At 37.3% G+C, this 21335-nt stretch overlaps 1 protein-coding gene and 1 long non-coding RNA gene across 2 annotated transcripts in view; both read right to left on the bottom strand.

Annotated features, from left to right (window-relative positions):
* The window catches only part of LOC137177249 (uncharacterized), a 185633-nt gene extending 176116 nt beyond the window's left edge, over positions 1-9517 (bottom strand). The window contains exon 1 of the mRNA XM_067583427.1: positions 9491-9517. The gene's annotated coding sequence lies outside the window, so the exon portion shown is untranslated. The remainder of the gene's footprint in view (positions 1-9490) is intronic.
* LOC137177260 (uncharacterized) lies at positions 1003-8058 on the bottom strand. The gene is made up of 4 exons (XR_010926040.1): positions 6637-8058; positions 6341-6367; positions 5970-5993; positions 1003-1018 (listed from the first exon to the last, which is right to left on the bottom strand). It is a non-coding gene; the product is annotated as an uncharacterized lncRNA (long non-coding RNA).
* Positions 9518-21335: the final 11818 nt, after the last annotated feature.

The raw sequence follows: 21335 nt of genomic DNA, 5'->3' as shown, positions 1-21335 counted from the left end.
AAATAGGTGACCAATGTGAAAATGTTCTATCTTACCTTGCCATCTCCTTTCAGCAGCTTCTCCTGTATTGAAGATGAATAAGTGTGTGTTAACTCACTGGAATTCTTCATTAATCATGTTTTGTTTCATAATTAGGTTTTATAAGTTACATTTTCTTTTGTGAATGTCAAACTTGTACAACATGGGTATTAATAATACATTTATAACATTCATAACTGCTCTTTTATCTGGTGGTTTTGTTTAGTTGAGAAAGTTGTAGAGATTAAATACCTGAATTAATTACAGATGTTGAAGGTGGCCTTTACAAACACAGCTTCTCATTAACAAATATAACAATATTAATAGTATTAACAGAGTGGACAATATGTGTAGAGTCATGAGAGATGGGTTTTCCTAATACTCTGACCTTCAAGGCTTTTTTATGGCTTCAAAGACTTCAGACATACAGATACAGAAAGGCAGACTGTCTCTGGTGCCTTTCAGTGTGTTTATCAATGAACCTCTACTTTACATTTTCAGCTCTGATTAGGAAGTTGTCTTCTGATGTTGCCACTAAGCACAAGAGATAAAGAAGTCCTGTAATTTCATTTACATTTAGAGAGAGATGGAGAACAACAATCAATAAAGGTCCCTAATCAAACATGAATCAGGGACGTTGTGGTTCATGGTCGACGCTTCACTTCTTGAATCCAATTTTTGCCACTCCTATAACTGAATAGTATCATGTATCTTTAATATAATGTATGTTGTTATTATTTTCTCTTTCTGTAATTGTCTTCTTTCTTTTTTTGTGATTTTACACTAAAAAATTAACTAATTATTGTCATATTTCCATTAAATAGATTGAGAGTTTCCAGGTCCTGGGTGGATGTTTTATGGACCTCAGAAATTGTTGAGATCAGAGAATTGTTACAACCACAATACATCTGTCAGACAGTGAAACTTGTAGTTTACTGCAGTTATAACGGTTCAAGAAAAAATGAGTTGTTCTTACCCTTTCTCCTCCATTTAAGATGCCCTGTGAAATAAATCAAAAATTGTCACAATCATGATGCATCTATCACACAGTGAATCCATATTAGAAGTTTTTTAACTGCTGCTATTCAAACAAATGTTGGTCAGATATGTCTTTGTCAGTATTTAGTTGCAAATAAATCTATTTGTCAGAATACATGTTTTAATTTTATCTGTTAAAACTAACAGCAGTATGATTGATGACTGTAAAACTTCATTTGTCTGTTAGGAAAACATCACATTACTAAATCAACAACAACTAACAATGTGTCCAATTTGAGATTTTTTTCAATTGATGTGGGAAACTTTTATGCATCCCTTAGTGATCTACGAAATTGAAAAAGCACAAAAAACACACACATGTGTGTATTACAATAAGAAATTCTAAAAGTTTTAATCCAGTTTTTTGTTGTTGTTTTGTTGTTTGTCCCTCTTGTCTTGTCCTGTGTCATGTGTCTTCATGTTAATCACTCATTTTGCATCAATTTTTTAAAAAGCACAAAAACAGCTACTTTTCTAGAAAAAATTTTTATGTTTTGTCAAATTTTATTTATTTATTGGTATTATTAGTTACATGATCTATCTTGTTATATTGTTACTGACTTATAATTTGACTGTGGAACTGCTATGTATGTGTAAAAAAATGTGTCTGTCATTCCCCTGCTCTGCTTTATAAATAGAAAATAATAATCTGTCACAGTGCAAGAAGAGATAAAGAAGTCCTGTAATTTCATTTATCTTAGATTTGAGGGACACATCAGCAACATCACTAAAGTAACTTTCTTCCACCTCTGACACATCGTCCAAGTTCACCCATTTCTAACACAGTCAGATGCAGAAATTCTCATTCATGGTCATTCAGGTCTTGTATTCTGTACTATTAAAAAGATCCAACAAGTCCAAAATGCAGCTGCTACGATTCTTCTGATAACCAAAAGATTTGAAAACGTAACATCGACTCGTTTCACTGGTTTACGGTTTCATTTGGGTCAAACAGCCCAGTCTCACATCAAAATGTATAATACCTATGTTGGTCCACGGTGCAAAACTTAGTTAGTTTTACAACAACAGCTCTAAAATTGTGAGATGACTAAGTTTTTTCTTTGTCCTATTATTTTCTATTGGACTGCATTTGCATCACGTTATTGTGAAGTTTCTGCCTGCAAAAACAAACAAAATGGCTGACATTTCTTTTATTCTCATTGGATAATGCAAGATTTTAGGATAGTTTCAGCATTAAAATGCATTTTGATGACATGCTAACAAGAAATGTGTATTTTATTTTCATAATCTTTGTTTAGTGAATGTATATGACGTTTAGTTTGTTAGTTATTATGAAGGTTGTTTCAGGTCTTGCTAGAAAATTGTAAGAATCCAACATTTTCTATAATTCTATGGTAGTTGCTATGGACGTTGCTGTCGCTGAAACCTTTGCGTTCTGTAGTTATCTGCGCTGTTCTGTTATTTGTGTTATTTTACGAAACTGTTTGATGATGTTATTTTAATACAAATGTAGATTTTAGAGCCCAGAAATGAACTGAATCTGAAATCCAGAATTTGAAGCTTTGAAGCGACTAGCTGACATTTCCTCACTGTCAACGTGTTAAAGTTTTCTTTTAATGATATTTTTAACATTTATCAACACAAAAACACAAAAGTGTCCTTGATAACTTAACAATATGATAGGTTTATCTTAAGGTCATCTGCTTTAATTATTTCTCCTTCGATTCAGAGAAATAACGTTTTTCTGTCAGGTTTTAATAGCAGAAGGCTAATGAAGAGCATTGTGTTGTGGGCAGATGTGGCGCGTTCGACTACTGTTTTGGGTTGTCTGCCATCAGTGGGCTTCATTCCATTTCAAATTGCTGCTGTCTACCGCAACCTGAATCCAAACACCACCATCTCTGTTAAGAAAAGGCGTTTTATAGCCTGTGATTGTAAAATGTGAAGTTGCTCATTTAATTTTATATTTTCAAGAATATGTGGCTGATGATAATTAATATGAAATCATCTTTCTTAAAAAATAGTCTTCCTCAATGCATATTGTGTGTGTGTGTGAGTGTGTGTGTGTGTGTGTGTGTGTGTGTGTGTGTGTGTGTGTGTGTGTACCACACTGAAGACGGTTTTATCAAACTGAACTTTACATTTCAAATCCCTCATTTATTTCCTGCACTTGTCACTTTCATATATTTCATTAAACTGGACTTTACATTCTGCGTTGCATTCAACCACCACTGTTACATAATTTAATTATTTATGATGTCATGTTTAATTTTTGTTCTTGTCACCTTCATATATTTAATACACTTCATTTCTTTGTCCATGTAGCACAGTCCATATTTCCTTTGTAGTCAATATCTAATTTCAAGTTTTATATCCCATTTCGAAACTATTACTATTCTATTCAGTACATAGATTTTAAAACTTCAATTCATTTTAATATTACTTTGTTTATTTCATTATTATCATTTTTGCCTTACTTTTGTCTATTTTTACTCTCCTGTGTTACGTTTTTTGGGAGCAAACATTAAGACTGATTCTTTGTATAGTTGTGTTGGCTAATAAAACAGATTGAATGGGCTGTTGTATGTCATGCTGACATAAAATCCCAAAACCAAGAATCATAAAGATACAAAAAATCTCCAGGGTTGTGTGAATAGTAACCTATGCATGAATGAGAACGGTTTGGTCTTTTCAGCACTTCAGACCTTCCTCTAAGCCTGCACTAATGTACTAGATTATCAGCAGTATTGTGATCTCTGAAGGTGACTCATTTCCACTAAAAAAGAAAAAAACAATCAAACACCAAGCTTTATTTTACATATTGGGCCTTCAACGTGATCTCTGAAACTAGGCCTGGGATGGCTTGTGTCCATGAAATGAGAAAATTAAAACTTTGTCGTAGAGCAAAACCAAAGACATTGTTGGAAAGGTCTCAACCTGGAGAGTAACATATGTCAATATGAAGACTGTACATGGCTTCTGCTTTGAAATACTGACCTTTTAACCTTGACCTCAGTGCATGTTTGAAGGCTTATAATTCAGCAACAAAAGGGGCTTCAGGCATGGGACTACCTGTTATAGAGAGCTCTTGACCTCAGCTATCATGTGAGTAGACAGATGCTGTCAAATATGGGTAAAATATGGTTTGAATTAAGTTTCACCCATTTAACAATCAGATTTAATATCTGATTACACAAATGTGTTTATCATCCCCTTAAATTCTTCAGTGTGCTCTCAATTCAGTATTTCCAAGTTCAAATTCTAGGAAAACACTAATATTTTTTAAAAACTACAATTCCCTCAAGCTGCACCATGCTGCTTGATACAAATCAGCACCAGAGTTGTAGTTCATCCGGTGTGCAAAGTAGAGTTGTAAAATAGTCGTGACAAGATATATCTACTGAATATATTCAATATCTAGTATAGCCAGACTAGTAATTACACTACATCTAGATGATCTATATTAAGAAAAAGTAAAGATTTTGTTTTATTTGAGATATTTTAGCCAAAAAGGAGTCAAACGCACTAAGTGTGTGTGTGTGTGTGTGTGTGTGTGTGTGTGTGTGTGTGTGTGTGTGTGTGTGTGTGTGTGTGTGTGAGAATGGGTGGGGGAACTCAATGAACCAACTGCACATAAAAATCTTAATCAGTTGGGAATAAATTCAGTAATTAAAAGTAAATAGCGCATATAAAAATAAATAAAAGTTTTGTAGCGTAACACAAAATTGACTATGTTTGTCTCCATAGTAACGGTCAATGAGGCTTTTGGGTAATGAAGCCACTTCCGCAATTGAAAATTGACAAAAAAACCTTTATTTCTCAGAATCGAAAGAGAAATAATTAAAACTGATGGCCTTAACATTGACCTATCATATTGCTGAGTTATCAAGGAAACTTTTGTGTTTTTTTTGTTCACAAATGTTAAAAATATCATTAAAAGAAAACCTTGACACGTTGACAGTGAAGAAATACTTCCTGATGGCTGATACTCCAGTTAACCAAATCGCTAAGCTTCAAATTCTGGATTTCAAATTCAATTAATTTCTCCATCTAAACTCTATTTTTACTTTTTTAAATTGAAATAACATCAAACACTTCCGTGAAATAACACAAATAACATAACAGGTCAGATAACTAAACAACATAAAGACAATGGTTCAACAACATGCAACTACGTGGTTTCAGTGGCAGCAGGGTCCATATCAACCACCATAGCAACGGTAGAAAATGTTTTCTGGCGAGACCTGAAACAACCTTTGTAATAACTACAAACTAAACATCATATACATTCACTGAACAAAGATTATGGAAATAAAGTGCACATTTCTTGCTAGAAATGTCGTCAAAATGCATTTTAATGCTGAAACTACCCTAAAATCTTACATTTTCCACTGAGAATAAAAGAAATGTCAGCCATTTTGTTTCTTTTGCAGACAGAAACTCAACAGTCACATGACATGGACGTGGATCTCACAATTTTAAGGCCGTTATTATGAAACTAATAAGTTTTGCACCATGGTACATTTTGATGTGAGACTGTTGGGTCAGACTATAAACTGCTGCCTATACAGCAGGAGAGAGAGATGGAGAACAACAAGCAATAAAGGTCCCTAATCAAACATGAATCAGGGACGTTGTGGTTCATGGTTGAAGCGTCACCTCTTTTATCCAATTTTTGCCACTCCTATAACTGAATAGTATCATGTATGTTTAATATAATGTATGTTGTTATTATTTTCTCTTTCTGTAATTGTCCTCTTTCTTTTTTGTGATTTGACACTAAAAATAAACTAATTATTGTCATATTTCCATTAAATATATTGAGAGTTTCCAGGTCCTGGGTGGATGTTTTATGGACCTCAGAAATTGTTGAGATCAGTATTAAACGATAAAAGAATTGTCACAACCACAATACATCTGTCAGACAAACATAAAACATTAGTTGTTCTTACCCTTATCCAACCTTTCTAGATACTCTGTGAAATAAATAAAGAATTGTTACAACCATGATGCATCTATCACACAGTGAATCCATATTAAAAGTTTTTTAACTGCTGCTATTCAAACAAATGTTGGTCAGATATGTCTTTGTCAGTATTTAGTTACAAATAAATCTATTTGTCAGAATACATGTTTTCATTTTATCTGTTAAAACTAACAGCAGTATGATTGATGACTGTAAAACTTCATTTGTCTGTTAGGAAAACATCACATTACTGAATCAACAACAACTAACAATATGTCCAATTTGAGACTTTTTTATTTAATTGATTTTTAAAATTCAGCAATTAGCAATGACCAATGTGAAAATGTTCTATCTTACCTTGCCTTCTCCTTTCAGCAGCTTCTCCTGTATTGAAGATGAATAAGTGTGTGTTAACTCACTGGAATTCTTCATTAATCATGTTTTGTTTCATAATTAGGTTTTATAAGTTACATTTTCTTTTGTGAATGTCATGAATCAGCCAAAGAAAATGCAATGAGTCATACGTTTTAGTTTAGTGTTCAGTATTAAATGATAAAAGAATTGTCACAACCACAATACATCTGTCAGACAGTCAAACTTCTAGTTTACTGCAGTTATAACGGTTCAAGAAAAAAAAAATCAGTAGTTCTTACCCTGTCGCCTCCATTCATGATGCTCTGTGAAATGAATAAAGAACTGTCACAACCATGATGCATCTATCACACAGTGAATCCATATTAGAGGTTTTTTAAACGCAAAATATGTAATTTCAGCCACTAGGGGTCTCTCAATCAAAACAATAACAAAAGACAGAGTGTGATGACGGTGTGAAGTAGCAAGGGATCATGGGAGTTGTTGTCTTCATTGTTAAATAACCGGCTTCTTCGGGATAGGATTACTCCAGTGTTAATCATTCAGGATGTTTTTAGCGGGAGCCGAATTACCCGCAGGGGTCTCCTCCTCTCCAGAACAGACCCGGAGATTACAGGTAAAAACACTGAATAAAGCAGTTTCACCTAAAAAAAAAAATCAGTGTTTCTCCGACGATGTTTGGTGAGCGCTGGACGTCCGGTAAGGGCTGTTAGCCAAGCTGCTGCTAACGTTTGCTCTGTTTATTTCTCTTATAATTTAAGATCCAGATGTCCAGCAGGTTTCTACCAGGGGCGGAATTATCCGCAGAGGTCTCCTCCTCTCCAAAAACAAACGTACAGGCAGATTAAAATCATTAAAAATACTGAATAAAGCTGTTTCACCTAAAAAAAATCAATGTTTCTCTGATGATGTTTGGCAAGCACCGGTGACTTAAAACTGAATAAAAGTCAATTTATAACAGTTTCTGTTGAACAACCACAACAACTATGTACTATCTTGTATGTGTGAAAGTTACTCTTTGGTAGACGCCATTGTGGCAAACAGCCACAACGCCGAGGCATGCATCTTGTGCACTATACTCTTTGGTAGAGAGGTATGACGCCATTGACAGGCGACCAAATGAAACGGTCCGTTACCTTGATTAAAATTACAGATTTCTCTGGTTTTGAAAATTGTTGGAAATATTTGGGATTATGTAAGTACACAACTCAACAAAATGTATAACATAGGTCAAGTTGTTTTTAGACATTTTAATGCGGAATAATTACATATTATAGCTTTAACTGCTGCTATTCAAACAAATGTTGGTCAGATATGTCTTTGTCAGTATTTAGTTGCAAATAAATCTATTTGTCAGAATACATGTTTTAATTTTATCTGTGAAAACTAACAGCAGTATGATTGATGACTGTAAAACTTCATTTGTTTGTTAGAAAAACATCACATTACTAAATCAACAACAATTAACAATGTGTCCAATTTGGGACTTTTTTTCAATTGATGTGGGAAACTTTTATGCATCCCTTAGTGATCTACGAAATTGAAAAAGCACAAAAAACACACACATGCATGTGTATTACAATAAGAAATTCTAAAAGTTTTAATCCAGTTTTTTGTTGTTTTATTGTTTGTCCCTCTTGTCTTGTCCTGTGTCATGTGTCTTCATGTTAATCACTCATTTTGCACTATCAATTTTTTTAAAAAGCACAAAAAACAGCTAATTTTCTAGAAAAAAATATTATGTTTTGTCAAATTTTATTTATTTATTGGTATGATTAGTTACATGATCTATCTTGTTATATTGTTACTGACTTATAATTTGACTGTGGAACTGCTATGTATGTGTAAAAAATATTTCTGTCATTCCCCTGCTCTGCTTTATAAATAGAAAATAATAATCTGTCACAGTGCAAGAAGAGATAAAGAAGTCCTGTAATTTCATTTATCTTAGATTTGAGGGACACATCAGCAACATCACTAAAGTAGTTTTCTTCAACCTCTGACACATCGTCCAAGTTCACCCATTTCTAACACAGTCAGATGCAGAAATTCTCATTCATGGTCATTCAGGTCTTGTATTCTGCACTATTAAAAAGATCCAACAAGTCCAAAATGCAGCTGCTACAATTCTTCTGATTCACTGGTTTACGCTTTCATTCAAGTCAAACTACAAACTGCTACCTATTACCTCCTGACCTGTCAAAACTTCTCAGACCTCACATTCCCCCACGAACACTCACATCACAGGATGTAGGTTATCTCATTATTCCAAAGATTATACCATTCAGATTTTATTTAAGTAAAAATTTTTGGGGTCTACTATGCTTTTACTGAATAGTATCATGTATGTTTAATATAATGTATGTTGTTATTATTTTCTTTTTCTGTAATTGTCTTCTTTCTTTTTTTGTGATTTGACACTAAAAAATAAACAAATTATTGTCATATTTCCATTAAACAGATTCCAGGTCCTGGGTGGATGTTTTATGGACTTCAGAAATTAATGAGATCAGTATTAAATGATAAAAGAATTGTCACAACCACAATACATCTGTCAGACAGTGAAACTTCTAGTTTACTGCAGTTATAACAGTTCAAGAAAAAAAATTAGTTGTTCTTACCTGTATCGAACCTTTCTAGATACTCTGAAATGAATAAAGAATTGTCACAACCATGATGCATCTATCACACAGTGAATCCATATTAGAAGTTTTTTAACTGCTGCTATTCAAACAAATGTTGGTCAGATATGTCTTTGTCAGTATTTAGTTTAAAGTAAATCTATTTGTCAGAATACATGTTTTAATTTTATCTGTTAAAACTAACAGTAGTATGATTGATGACTGTAAAACTTCATTTGTCTGTTAGGAAAACATCACATCACTAAATCAACAACAACTCACAATGTGTCCAATTTGAGACTTTTTTTTTCAATTGATTTTTAAAATTCAGCAATTAAAAAAAGTACATTGAATACATTTGAAACACTGGTTTTTACTTGTAAAAGTTTAGATATTAATTACTTTTAAGGGCTGGATGCATGAAAACAGAACATTATTTAAAATATTGTCATGTTAAATACTCTAAAATGATTAAAAACAAATAGGTGACCAATGTGAAAATGTTCTATCTTACCTTGCCATATCCTTTCAGCAGCTTCTCCTGTATTGAAGATGAATAAGTGTGTGTTAACTCACTGGAATTCTTCATTAATCATGTTTTGTTTCATAATTAGGTTTTATAAGTTACATTTTCTTTTGTGAATGTCAAACTTGTACAACATGGGTATTAATAATACATTTGTAACATTCATAACTGCTCTTTTATCTGGTGGTTTTGTTTAGTTGAGAAAGTTGTAGAGATTAAATACCTGAATTAATTACAGATGTTGAAGGTGGCCTTTACAAACACAGCTTCTCATTAACAAATATAACAATATTAATAGTATTAACTGAGTGGACAATATGTGTAGAGTCATGAGAGATGGGTTTTCCTAATACTCTGACAATGTTCTCAGAGGTGAGGAAGAATCAGCCAAAGAAAATGTAATGAGTCATACGTTTTAGTTTAGTGACAACACACAGTCTCTGCAGTACAGCTGAAGACTCGACTGGTCTTGACCTTTTAAATATCTAGGGCTGTAGTCAACCAAAGAAAATCTTGGTCGACTAAAATCGTGCATAATCTTCAACTAATCGATTAGTCGCGGCAGGTGGGGGTTGTAACGGGAAAGAGTGCACAGTAAACTCGGCAGCCACACATTTCTCTGTTCTGTATTTCTCTGTTTTGCGTCTTCAAGTTAGGCTAACCCATTGTTGCTAACTTTGGAACTAACCCCCTTCACTTTTCCAGCATTTGGAGAAACAGACGTGATTTTTTAGCATTTATTAACTGACACACTGTAGTCTGTACTGTACATTTACTGCCAGACTGACAACTTACTACTAACCTTTTCCTCTGCCCCGCTTGCATCCACGCTGCAAGTGAGTTCAAAGTTGTGAAAACAATGGGGGTGTTTTGAATACACCCCCGTTTTCACAGGTAATTTGTTAGTCTGTCCCTCCCGCTGCAGGAAATAATGGATTACTCCTGGAAAGCTATTGATGTAGCACTTTTCTCCTTATGAAAATAACACAGATATTATTCGACCAATGAGAATTTAGTCGGACGAGAGCATATCAACCAAATAATCAACCAGTCGACCAGCAGACTACAACCCTATAAATATTGAACCTTCAAGGCTTTTTTATGGCTTCAAAGACTTCAGACATACAGATACAGAAAGATACAGACTGTCTCTGGTGCCTTTCAGTGTTTATCAATGAACCTCTACTTTACATTATATTACATTTCAGCTCTGATTAGGAAGTTGTCTTCTGATGTTGCCACTAAGCAGAAGAGATAAAGAAGTCATGTAATTTCATTTACATTCAGAGAGAGATGGAGAACAACAATCAATAAAGGTTCCTAATCAAACATGAATCAGGGACGTTGTGGTTCATGGTCGACGCTTCACCTCTTAAATCCAATTTTTGCCACTCCTATAACTGAATAGTATCATGTATGTTTAATATAATGTATGTTGTTATTATTTTCTCTTTCTGTAATTGTCTTCTTTCTTTTTTTGTGATTTTACACTAATTATTGTCATATTTCCATTAAATAGATTGAGAGTTTCCAGGTCCTGGGTGGATGTTTTATGGATCTCAGAAATTGTTGAGATCAGTATTAAATGATAAAAGAATTGTCACAACCACTGTTATGGAATTTTCCATCTTTAAGGGTTACAAATTGGATTACATTGGCTCAAGCCTGGGCCTTGAGGTCACACTGTAATTCTTAAGCAGGAAGGGGACATTTTCCCCTCTCCTTGAGACTCTAGCTGTCTGTGATGTTTTGGAGAAAGCAGAAACCTCTCTGATAGAAGGTATATCAGCATTGCCATGGTTACCAAGGTCAGAGGAGGCTTTCCTAGACAACACAGAATAGGTGGATGCATAGATTCTATTGACACAGCCAGACATTCAAACCAAAACTGCTGAAATTCCATGCAACGTGATCTAAACTCATATGGGTAAAATGCAGTTCCTTGTTTAGAAACTAGTGAACCAATTAGACTAATTTTTTATGTTGTAGACTGATATAGACTAGGACTCAGACCTTCAGGGGCAGAACGGAAAGAGACAGCATCCGAGTTGCAGATGACTTCAATGTTCGCTATTTCAGTTCTCCTTGATCAAGTATGTCAATAAACATTTTCAGCTTTAAGACATCAAAGGCTAGTGTGCACTTTTCTCCACTGAGGTGCTGACCATCGCTCAAAATGTCCACAACAATTGCCTCTACGAACAAGGATTTCAACACAACAAAGACATGGTAAGTGCAGAATTTTTATTATTATTGTGCCTTACCATGTCTGTGTTTGACAAAATCATAAAGAAGCTGTGTATCACTTTAACTGTAATATTGGTTTGAAATTGAACAAAAAGAAGTTAAAGGAGCTGATGGTTGAAAATCCTAATACATTAAGATGTTGAAACTGATTAAGTTAGGCTGAGATGCGTTGGGTGCAGAGCAGTGTAGTTGCAAAGAAAAAAAGGTGAGAGTTAGTGTCCCTAACCCCTGCAGTGCCACAAAGTGGCTGGTGATTTCTGGGCTAGCTCCGGGCTACGCTCAACACATAGGGACCACCTGAGGTTTAAACTATAGAAAAGACATTTTTGGGGTAGTGCATAGATGCTGCTTCATTTGAATCAAGAATAGTCCACTTTGTGTCCTTTGAGAAATGTTGAGGCTCAGGATTCCAGATCCCGGAGTCTAGGCGCAGATAGTTTTAAAAGTGTGTACACAAGGCAAAGAGCTTGCTTCGTCCATCTGACTTCAGACCACTGCTACTGCACCAAGGACAAAAGTGTGAAAAGAACTTTGATGCTGCTGAAGATGTTGTTGAAATCTGTTTGTGTGTAATGTCTTAATAGGTCTGTTTGTGTAATGTCTTAATGTGTGAGTGTGAAAATGGGCAACAAAGCGTCCAAAGCAGTGAGTAGAACAGAATCTACAATCAAATGAATCAACTCACCAAAAGATAAGAGGAAGAGTACTTGTGTTTCAGTAGAAAATAAATGTAGCAATTTGGAACTGAAAAGACAATCTGTCATTGATAAGCATGCCGAAGCAAACGCACACACACCCACAGAGACACAATAAAAAACAATGTTCTCCCCACAATTGCTGGCTGGAATTGTTGGTAGACTGAAAGGATGTACTTCTGTGTTTCCATTTTCTTCCCTTATGAATGAGTGGACGAGTGGTGGGTGGCCGTATGAGGGAGCGTTTGATAGAGGACTGTGTGAATGTCTGGTTGACTGTTGCTCGTCAGCGATGTGGAGTGAGATTAGATAAAAAAAAGCATAGACTGTATACAGCAGTGGAGAACTGTGCTAAATGTGTGACAGCGTGTCATATACCAATGTTGGAAGCAAAGTTGCAAACAAGAGCTTTAGAGATGATGAAAGTTAAACAGCATGGTGATACTATAGAGGCCATTTCAAAAGCTATTATGTATGGTTGGGAAAAACGCCAAACGAAAGCTCCCTCTCCACAAGCTTTGCTGACCATTTTAACAGAAGTAAAAAAAGTGATTTCAACTTATCCACAACTGTCAACTACAAATCCCTTTTCAGCTGCTAATCTGACTGACCAAACTAGTTCACTACAGACAAAGACAGGCGAAGAGTTTCTCCTATTAGCCACAGCTGTTGAGGGGCAGAGAGTACAGGCTGAAGCAGAAAATAGGGACCAACAGACAGCAGCCAGAGAGAGAGAAAGAGAGGAACAGGTACAGAGAGACTTACAGAGAGAGAGAGAGAGGAGAGAGAAAGGGAAAGAATTAAGCAGGAAAAGAAAGACAGAGCCGACGAAGAAAGAGCTAGGAAAGCTGCAGAAAAAGAAAGGAAAGCTAATTTGTTACTCAACCAGGAGAAGAAAGTGAAGAAAAGAAAAGAGAGGAATGAAAGGCAGTTAGCTGTCATAGCTGAAGGGAGAGAGACAGAGACAGACACACAGGACAGCACAGGGGACAGTGAGGTAGAAATTGAGATCCAAGGAGCCAGACACAAGGAGGAGGAATTTGACACAGACCATAGTAACGACACAGAGCCTGTAGTCAGACCCAAAATGACACAGAGACGGCGTCATACCTCACACAGTATTATAAGAAGGCTGCTCAAGCATTTCAGTTTTTGCAATCCACTGTTGATTGTTTGTGTTGTTGGACATTGCCAGATTTTAACATGGTTTCCAGTTTCACAGTATCCAGCATTCAAAAAGTTGCTAAAGCATGTGCAACATTGATGTCTGCTATGAGGCCTCTCCTGCATTGTCATTGTACAACAGTATTAAACCCTTCAGAGTAGTATAAACAATTGGCTAATGGGCTTTTGTAAACACAAGAGGGACTGGAGTGTGAACAATATTTGTTTGTTGGTCCACAGGGATGTGCAATACCAATCCTACTATCTGACTCACAGCACAAATTGGTTAATGATAAAGATTCATTTCCACACATCACTGTAGCAGTAGCTCCTGGCTGTGAGCCACAACAACTTGGAAGCATGGTGGCCCAGTGCCAGGCATTGAGAGGAGCTGCACATGCTTCTCAAACACAACCAATAACACACTTGGGCCAGGAGTTGTACATGTTATCTTTAAGTGAGCACATTCAGTTACCACAGAGCACATTTGTTTTGCACCAGCCACCTCCTTCCACACAGCATGGGCCTCCATCAGAACTTTCAGAGGTTCCATCCATTTTATGGGTTAAACATAAAAGCCATGTAGGTTTTGTGAACCTACATGGTTCCTCCACCTCATAAAGTCACACTCAAGCCTGATGCTAAGCTTCCAACGATCAGACAGTACAATTTGCCTCACAAGTCAATTGCTGGTATTGAAGGTGTAATTCAATCTCCATTGGATCAAGATGTGTTGGTTCAAACCATCAGCCCATGCAACACACCCTTTCTAAAAGCAAATCGCCCGGATGAATGGCGTTTTGTGCAAGATTTGCAGGCTATTAATAACATTGTAGTAACTGCAGCTCCAATTGTGCCAGACGCCAATTCGATTTTAGCAACATTACTATCCAACTCTACACACTACACAGTCATAGATTTGGATACCGTTGCATCCAGATAGCCAGTATCTGTTTGCATTCACATTCAAAGATAGACAGTACACTTGGCGGCATTTACCTCAGGGTTTTGTCAAGAGTCCTACAGTTTATGCAGCAGCAGTGAAACAGGACTTGGATAACCTCCACTTGCCAGGGGGCTCCACTCTCCTGCAGTACACAGATGATCTCCTAATAGCTTCACCATCACAAGAAGCTTATCAAATGGACTCTATCTTGCTCCTGCAGAGAAGCTGAGTGTGGTCATAGAGCATCACTGGCCAAGTTGCAGTTTTGTCGGTCTGAAGTGACATACTTGGGTCATTTTTTGAAAGATGGACAGCGTCTTTTGTCTCCAGAGAGGCTGAAGCTGCTGGTTAACATGCCTCCTCCCATGACCAAGGAGCAAATGCTCTCATTCTTCGAGATGGCTAACTATTGCAGACATTGGATTTTTGAGTGTGCCACTATGGACTCTGCTTTGTGAGCTGCCACACTGCAGTCAGCTCCTTCAATGGTGCATTGGACTGAGGACATGCACAAAGCTTTTCAAGATCTGAAACATGCTCTCACCATGGCTCCGGCATTAGGGTTGCCGGACTATCATCAACCGTTCCATCTGCATGTACATGAACAAGATAGCTTTGCTACAGGCATTCTCGTGCAAAAAAATGGGTCTCATTATCGTCCAGTTGCGTACTACTCCTCTCGACTAACCCCTGTGGTTCTTGAGATGCCAGGTTGCTTAAGAGCAGTGGCTGCTGTTGCCATCATGATTGACAAATCTTCTCGCATTGTACTGGCTCATGACTGTGTTGTGCACATTCCACATGCAGTACTTCACATCTTGAACACATGTGCTACTCAACACATGACAGCTGCACATCATTCAGGCTATGAAACTATCATTCCTCATAGTCCACACATAACTTTAAAGCACTCACCTCCACTGAATCCGGCTACTCTCCTTCCATTGATTGACACAGATGATGAGCATGATTGCATTACAACTATTGACTTGTGTACATCCCTAAGGCCTGACTTATTGCAGACACCAATACTTAATTCTGATATGGTTTTTTACACTGATGGTTCAGCTAGTAGACCATCTGACAACACATATCTGGCTGGCTATGCAGTAGTGAATGATTTGGGGAATACTAGAAGCAAAGGCGCTGCCTCCAGGAACTTCAGCTCAGGCAGCAGAGCTGTATGTTCTTACTAGAGCTTGTATTCTTGCTACTGATAAGGTCGCCACTATCTACACTGACTCGTGATATGCATTAGGCGCCGCTCATGATTTTGGCAAATTGTCGAAGATGAGAGGTTTTGTTTCATCTTCTGGCATGCAGCTATAGCATCACACTTTGGTAAATGTCCTGTTAGATGCTATTTTGCACCCGTCTCAGCTTACAATGATCAAATGTGCTGCTCACACAAATGGAAATGGTCCTATTTCACGAGGAAATGCAATGGCCGATGCTGCAGCCAAACAAGCTGCACTTTCCTCTTCCTCCATGGTACATAAGTGTGCCTCCACACTACCTGCCAATCCAATTCCAGTACCTTCCTCTAATGATGTCGTGACAATGCAAAATCACGCTGATGACAGGGAGCAAAGCCTTTGGTTGAGTAAAGGTTGTACAGTTGATGCGCAGTCTGGCTTGTGGCTCCACCCTGATGGTCGACCGGTTTGCCCTCAAGCTTTCCTACATGTGCTGGCATGTGTTGCGCATGGTCCAGCGCATGTCGGAAGAGGGGTAATGAATGATGTTATTCGCTCACAATGGTTTGCACCAGGCATTACGCAAGTCTCACAAACATTTGTGGATAGTTGTATGACATTAGGGGTGCGCAAAAAAATCAATTCACATAAGAATCGTGATTCTATCTCTGCCGATTCAGAATCGATTCAGAAATTCCAAGAAACGATTCACATTTTTCAGTCTTGCCACGACGCTGTTTTCCATTTTTTCCTGACATGAATTAGCTTGCTAAATCCCATAGATGGTGCAATGACGCCACCCAAAGCGGGGGCGAAGGAGGTGAAGTGTGTGTCATGGAGAGGCCACAAGCAATGGAGTACCTGACAGAAAAACAAATACAACCTGGTCCATCAGCTATGAAGGCGATCATTTGAATATATTTTGGATCTTCTTATCTTGAAGGGAAGAAGGAGCTTAATGCCATTATCAGGCGCTGCAACACACTTCCACACGTTTGTGCCATTGTGGGATTATTTATTTGTAACAGCTGTAACAGTCAGAAAATAACTTTTTATCGATCTGATTCACCAGCTTCCTCACTAACTCCCTCTCCTCTGAGCTCCCTCTCCTCATTCACTCTCTAGCTCGCTCGACCACTGCCTCTCTCTCTCGTCTTTTTGAAATGAGTCAAGAAGCTGTCAGCAAAGCTTAACTTTACTTTTAACATTATCAAACGAAGAGAAATGTCCTCCCCTCTTCCTAGTAATGATTTTGTCATATAGCAGGTTGTACAGCGTTACAGGTTGCGTTTCTCCAAAAGTTGATTCTGGTTCAACTTTCTCGCTGCGGCCCCTGCAGCCATCCACTCCCACAGCCTAAACTCACAACGCACAGCAGGTCTGCTGCCAGCTGGTTATCTGAGGACAGGAATGAGAAATTCATTTTCTCTCAATGAAAAACGTAGTCTCCTTGAAGTTTATGACAAACTGCCAAAAACGAGCCAACAAGATGCAGCAGCGACACAAGCGTTTAAACAGCTGTTCTATATTTTGAAACAGTCAATAAAATTCAGTAAATAGCGACGCTGCCTGTTTCATTACTTTATATTCATGTAGTAAATATACAAATATCAATTAGATGGTAATCTGTATGAGAAATTAAGAAAAATAAACAAAATTGGTTAGCCTATAATAATCACTTGCTAATAGTGATCAATTTTCTTGTATGCACTTTACAGCTAAATGTAGCAGGCAGCTATTGTTTGTTTGATTTTGTGAATTGAAGGAGGAATCTAAGTTATTTGAGGTTTTACACTTAGCAGTTTATCTTTGCAATCATTTTTATTTTTGTATTAAGTATTCATTTTACCTTTTGTCTCAGGGCTGTTTTGACTAAGTGGACTAAAGGAACATAAATCTTACTCAGGTTGACATTGAGTAACAAATGTTTACATTTGATTCAGAGTGATCTTTTTTATTTGAGACCTTTAAAAGTGTCTGCTGCAGTCAAATGGAAAGAGTTACTCAAAACATCAATCTAGAATCAAATCTATGAATGTATTGAACTGAGAACTGATTTTGAAGTGCAAATCAAATCGATTTTGAATCACAAATCGTTTTGAATCATGAATGGATTGTGAATCGAATCGTGACCCCAAGAAATCAAATCGAATCGAATCGAATCGTGAGATTCCCTGAATTGTGCACCCCTATATGATATGCCAACAGACCAGAAAGGAGAACAGCACAGTGAAGCATGACCATTTGGAACCCTCATCAGGTCCCTTTGTAAATATGCAAATAGACTTTGGACATATGCCAAACTGTCAAGGCTATAAATATTTGTTAGTCATAACTGATAGGTTTTCAAAGTGGGTGGAGGGTTTTGCAACAAAAAAAGAAGACGCAAGAACAGCTGTTAAGTGTCTGCTAAAAGATGTAATCCCTAGATATGGAGTACTACAAGGAATAGATAGTGACAGAGGTCCACCTATTGTGCTGTATTCCATTCGAAGCGCACTAAGGGCAACTACAGGACTAAGTCCTCATGAGGTGTTGATGGGGAGACCAATGTCCACAGGGACAAGCCCCCTCTGACACCACACAAAGCTACTCTGCTTTGGACGGATGAGTTCATGATTGAGTATGTGAAAAGACTATCAGAGATTTTGAGAAGGTTTCATTTACAGGTGGCTGACAGGCTCCCCAAACCATCAGAGGAACCAATTCATCTTTTTCAGGAAGGTGATTTTCTACTAATCAAATCTTTGGAAAAAGTGTCTTTGTCTCCTAGGTGGAAAGGTCCACACCAGGTGTTGCTGATGACTAGGACGGCCCTGAAAGTCAAAGGCAGAGCAGAATGGATCCATGCCACAAGGTGCAGACTGGCTCCCCCAACTGCTAGCGAGGGAGAGCAGAGCCATGGCAAGTAACCGGATGGTTACTCCTCCTTTCCCTCCTGTTTAGTGGGCTTGGGCAGGGAGCAGGTCAAGGCAGTCCAGACAATGGAGAGACAGGGGTCTCTCTTGTTCCAGGCAACGGAGAGTAGGGCACATAGGGGCACATCGACAAGTCCCTATGGACTCAACAGCACTGTAAATGGTGGTGGACTGCACACGATAAAAGCCCTAATTAAGACGGAGCAGAGTGCACCCAGCTTAATGAAGGTAACGTTCACATCTACTGTTTCTATGACCAGACCTCTCGAATTGTGGTGTTTCACCAAACAGTAGTTGAAAAGTTATTCTGATTGTAGACTGTGGGGTGCTAATCTTCAAGAGGGTATGGGAGAGCTGAAAAGCTGTAAGATCAGTGGGAATGATGAAACTGATGAGGATGATAGTTATCTCTGGAGTGGTTACTTTGCATCCATAAACACAATTGCTGCAGCCAAATCTAAACCAAAGGTGCATGTAACTGTGGACACTACAGCTACTAATAATGTGAGTATGAGGTATTATGATTATGCAGGCTTCCTGGATGACACTCCTTCGGAGGAGGAAGACGAGGAGGAGGAAACTTCAAACCTGTAAGAACACTTCTAAAAGGTTCTAAGAGAAAATTAAACAGAGAGCTGAATAGAATAGAGGTATGTTTGTTTGTACTGAATAAAGTTGAAGAAACATATAATTTTCTATTTGCAGGCAACATCTTAACATAGCTTTTGATGATTCTTGCTTTGATGGTGTGTGTAATTGCTGATCTGAATAAAAAGGTAGTAATAGTAATCAAGTAGAGTTAGTCATTTTAGTAATCTGTTTAAGATCTAGTCAATTCATATTTTTCATAGACATGATTGTATTTTGATTATTATGAAATGTTTGTGATTGATAGGTGATGAAAGTGAAGATGATTGCTCCGCAAGGATGGACTCCACACCACCATGCATCATATGTGCTAGTAACCTCTCCATGGTGGTGACCCTCTACTGTACATAAAGTGCATGGGTTGAAGACTTCACAATTCATGACCAATTGATTATGATGATGATGATTGTTGTGATTGATTTTGTTTTTGATTGAAGTTGTTCATCTAGATTGTTTAATCATTTGTTTTATTGTTCTGATGTAATCAAGTGTTTGTGTGAACCCCCTTTAAATTGCCAGGGTTTCATCTAGTAGGAGGCAAGACGTGTCTTGGCCTCTGTCTGTAGGTTCATGTGACCAGTGACCTCTGTCATGACCTCCTTTAACACCTTAGTGTTTCAGGGGATCTTCTTTGAGGATTTGCCTCATAAACTGCCCTTGGTGGCTGGAAGACGGAACTCATGGGTCACATGACAGGAGTGCCGAGGGGGTACACATGAGCGGTTTTATCTAACTTACTGCTTGTATGTATTGATCTTAACTGAATTATGGTTTGAAAAGATTGATTCTTGATGAGTTTTGTTTGATGTATTAGTTTAGATTTATATATATTCTTGGGTTCCTGTGTAAGAGAATGATTCGGTCATGTGCATATTGTTTCTACATGTGCTCTGATGGTCTGTAAATCTAATGATTAATTGGTAATTGGTATTGATCTTATGATCAATATGAGGGGATTGTTATGGAATATTTCATCTTTAAGGGTTACAAATTGGGTTACATTGGCTCAAGCCTGGGCCTTGAGGTCACACTGTAATTCTTAAGCAGGAAGGGGACATTTTTCCCTCTCCTTGAGACTCCAGCTGTCTGATGTTTTGGGGAAAGCAGAAACCTCTTTGATAGAAGGTATATCAGCATTGCCATGGTTACCAAGGTCAGAGGAGGCCTTCCTAAACAACACAGAATAGGTGGATGCATAGATTCTATTGACACAGCCAGACATTCAAACCAAAACTGCTGAAATTCCATGCAACGTGATCTAAACTCATATGGGTAAAATGCAGTTCCTTGTTTAGAAACTAGTGAACCAATTAAACTAATTTTTCATGTTGTAGGCTGATATAGACTAGGACTCAGACCTTCAGGGGCAGAACGGAAAGAGACAGCATCCAAGTTGCAGATGACTTCGATGTTCGCTATTTCAGTTCTCTTTGATCAAGTATGTCAATATACATTTTCAGCTTTAAGACATCAAAGGCTCGTGTGCACTTTTCTCCACTGAGGTGCTGACCATCGCTCAAAATATCCACAACAACCACAAAACATCTGTCAGACAGCGAAAATTCTAGTTTACTGCAGTTATAACGGTTCAAGAAGAAAAATTAGTTGTTCTTACCCTCTCTCCTCCATTCAAGATACTCTGTGAAATGAATAAAGAATTGTCACAACCATGATGCATCTATCACACAGTGAATCCATATTATAAGTTTTTTAACTGCTGCTATTCAAACAAATGTTGGTCAGATATGTCTTTGTCAGTATTTAGTTTAAAGTAAATCTATTTGTCAGAATACATGTTTTAATTTTATCTGTTAAAACTAACAGCAGTATTATTGATGACTGTAAAACCTCATTTGTTTGTTAGGAAAACATCACATTACTAAATCAACAACAACTAACAATGTGTCCAATTTGAGATTTTTTTATTTCATTGACTTTTAAAATTCAGCAATTTAAAAAAAGTACATTGAATGCATTAGAAACACTGGGTTTTGCTTGTAAAAGATTATATATTAATTA

This window comes from Thunnus thynnus, chromosome 24 (genome assembly GCF_963924715.1).
Source record: "Thunnus thynnus chromosome 24, fThuThy2.1, whole genome shotgun sequence".
Lineage (NCBI taxonomy): Eukaryota > Metazoa > Chordata > Actinopteri > Scombriformes > Scombridae > Thunnus > Thunnus thynnus.
Note: the sequence above shows the minus strand (reverse complement) of the source record. Positions and strands in the feature narration are given on the sequence as shown.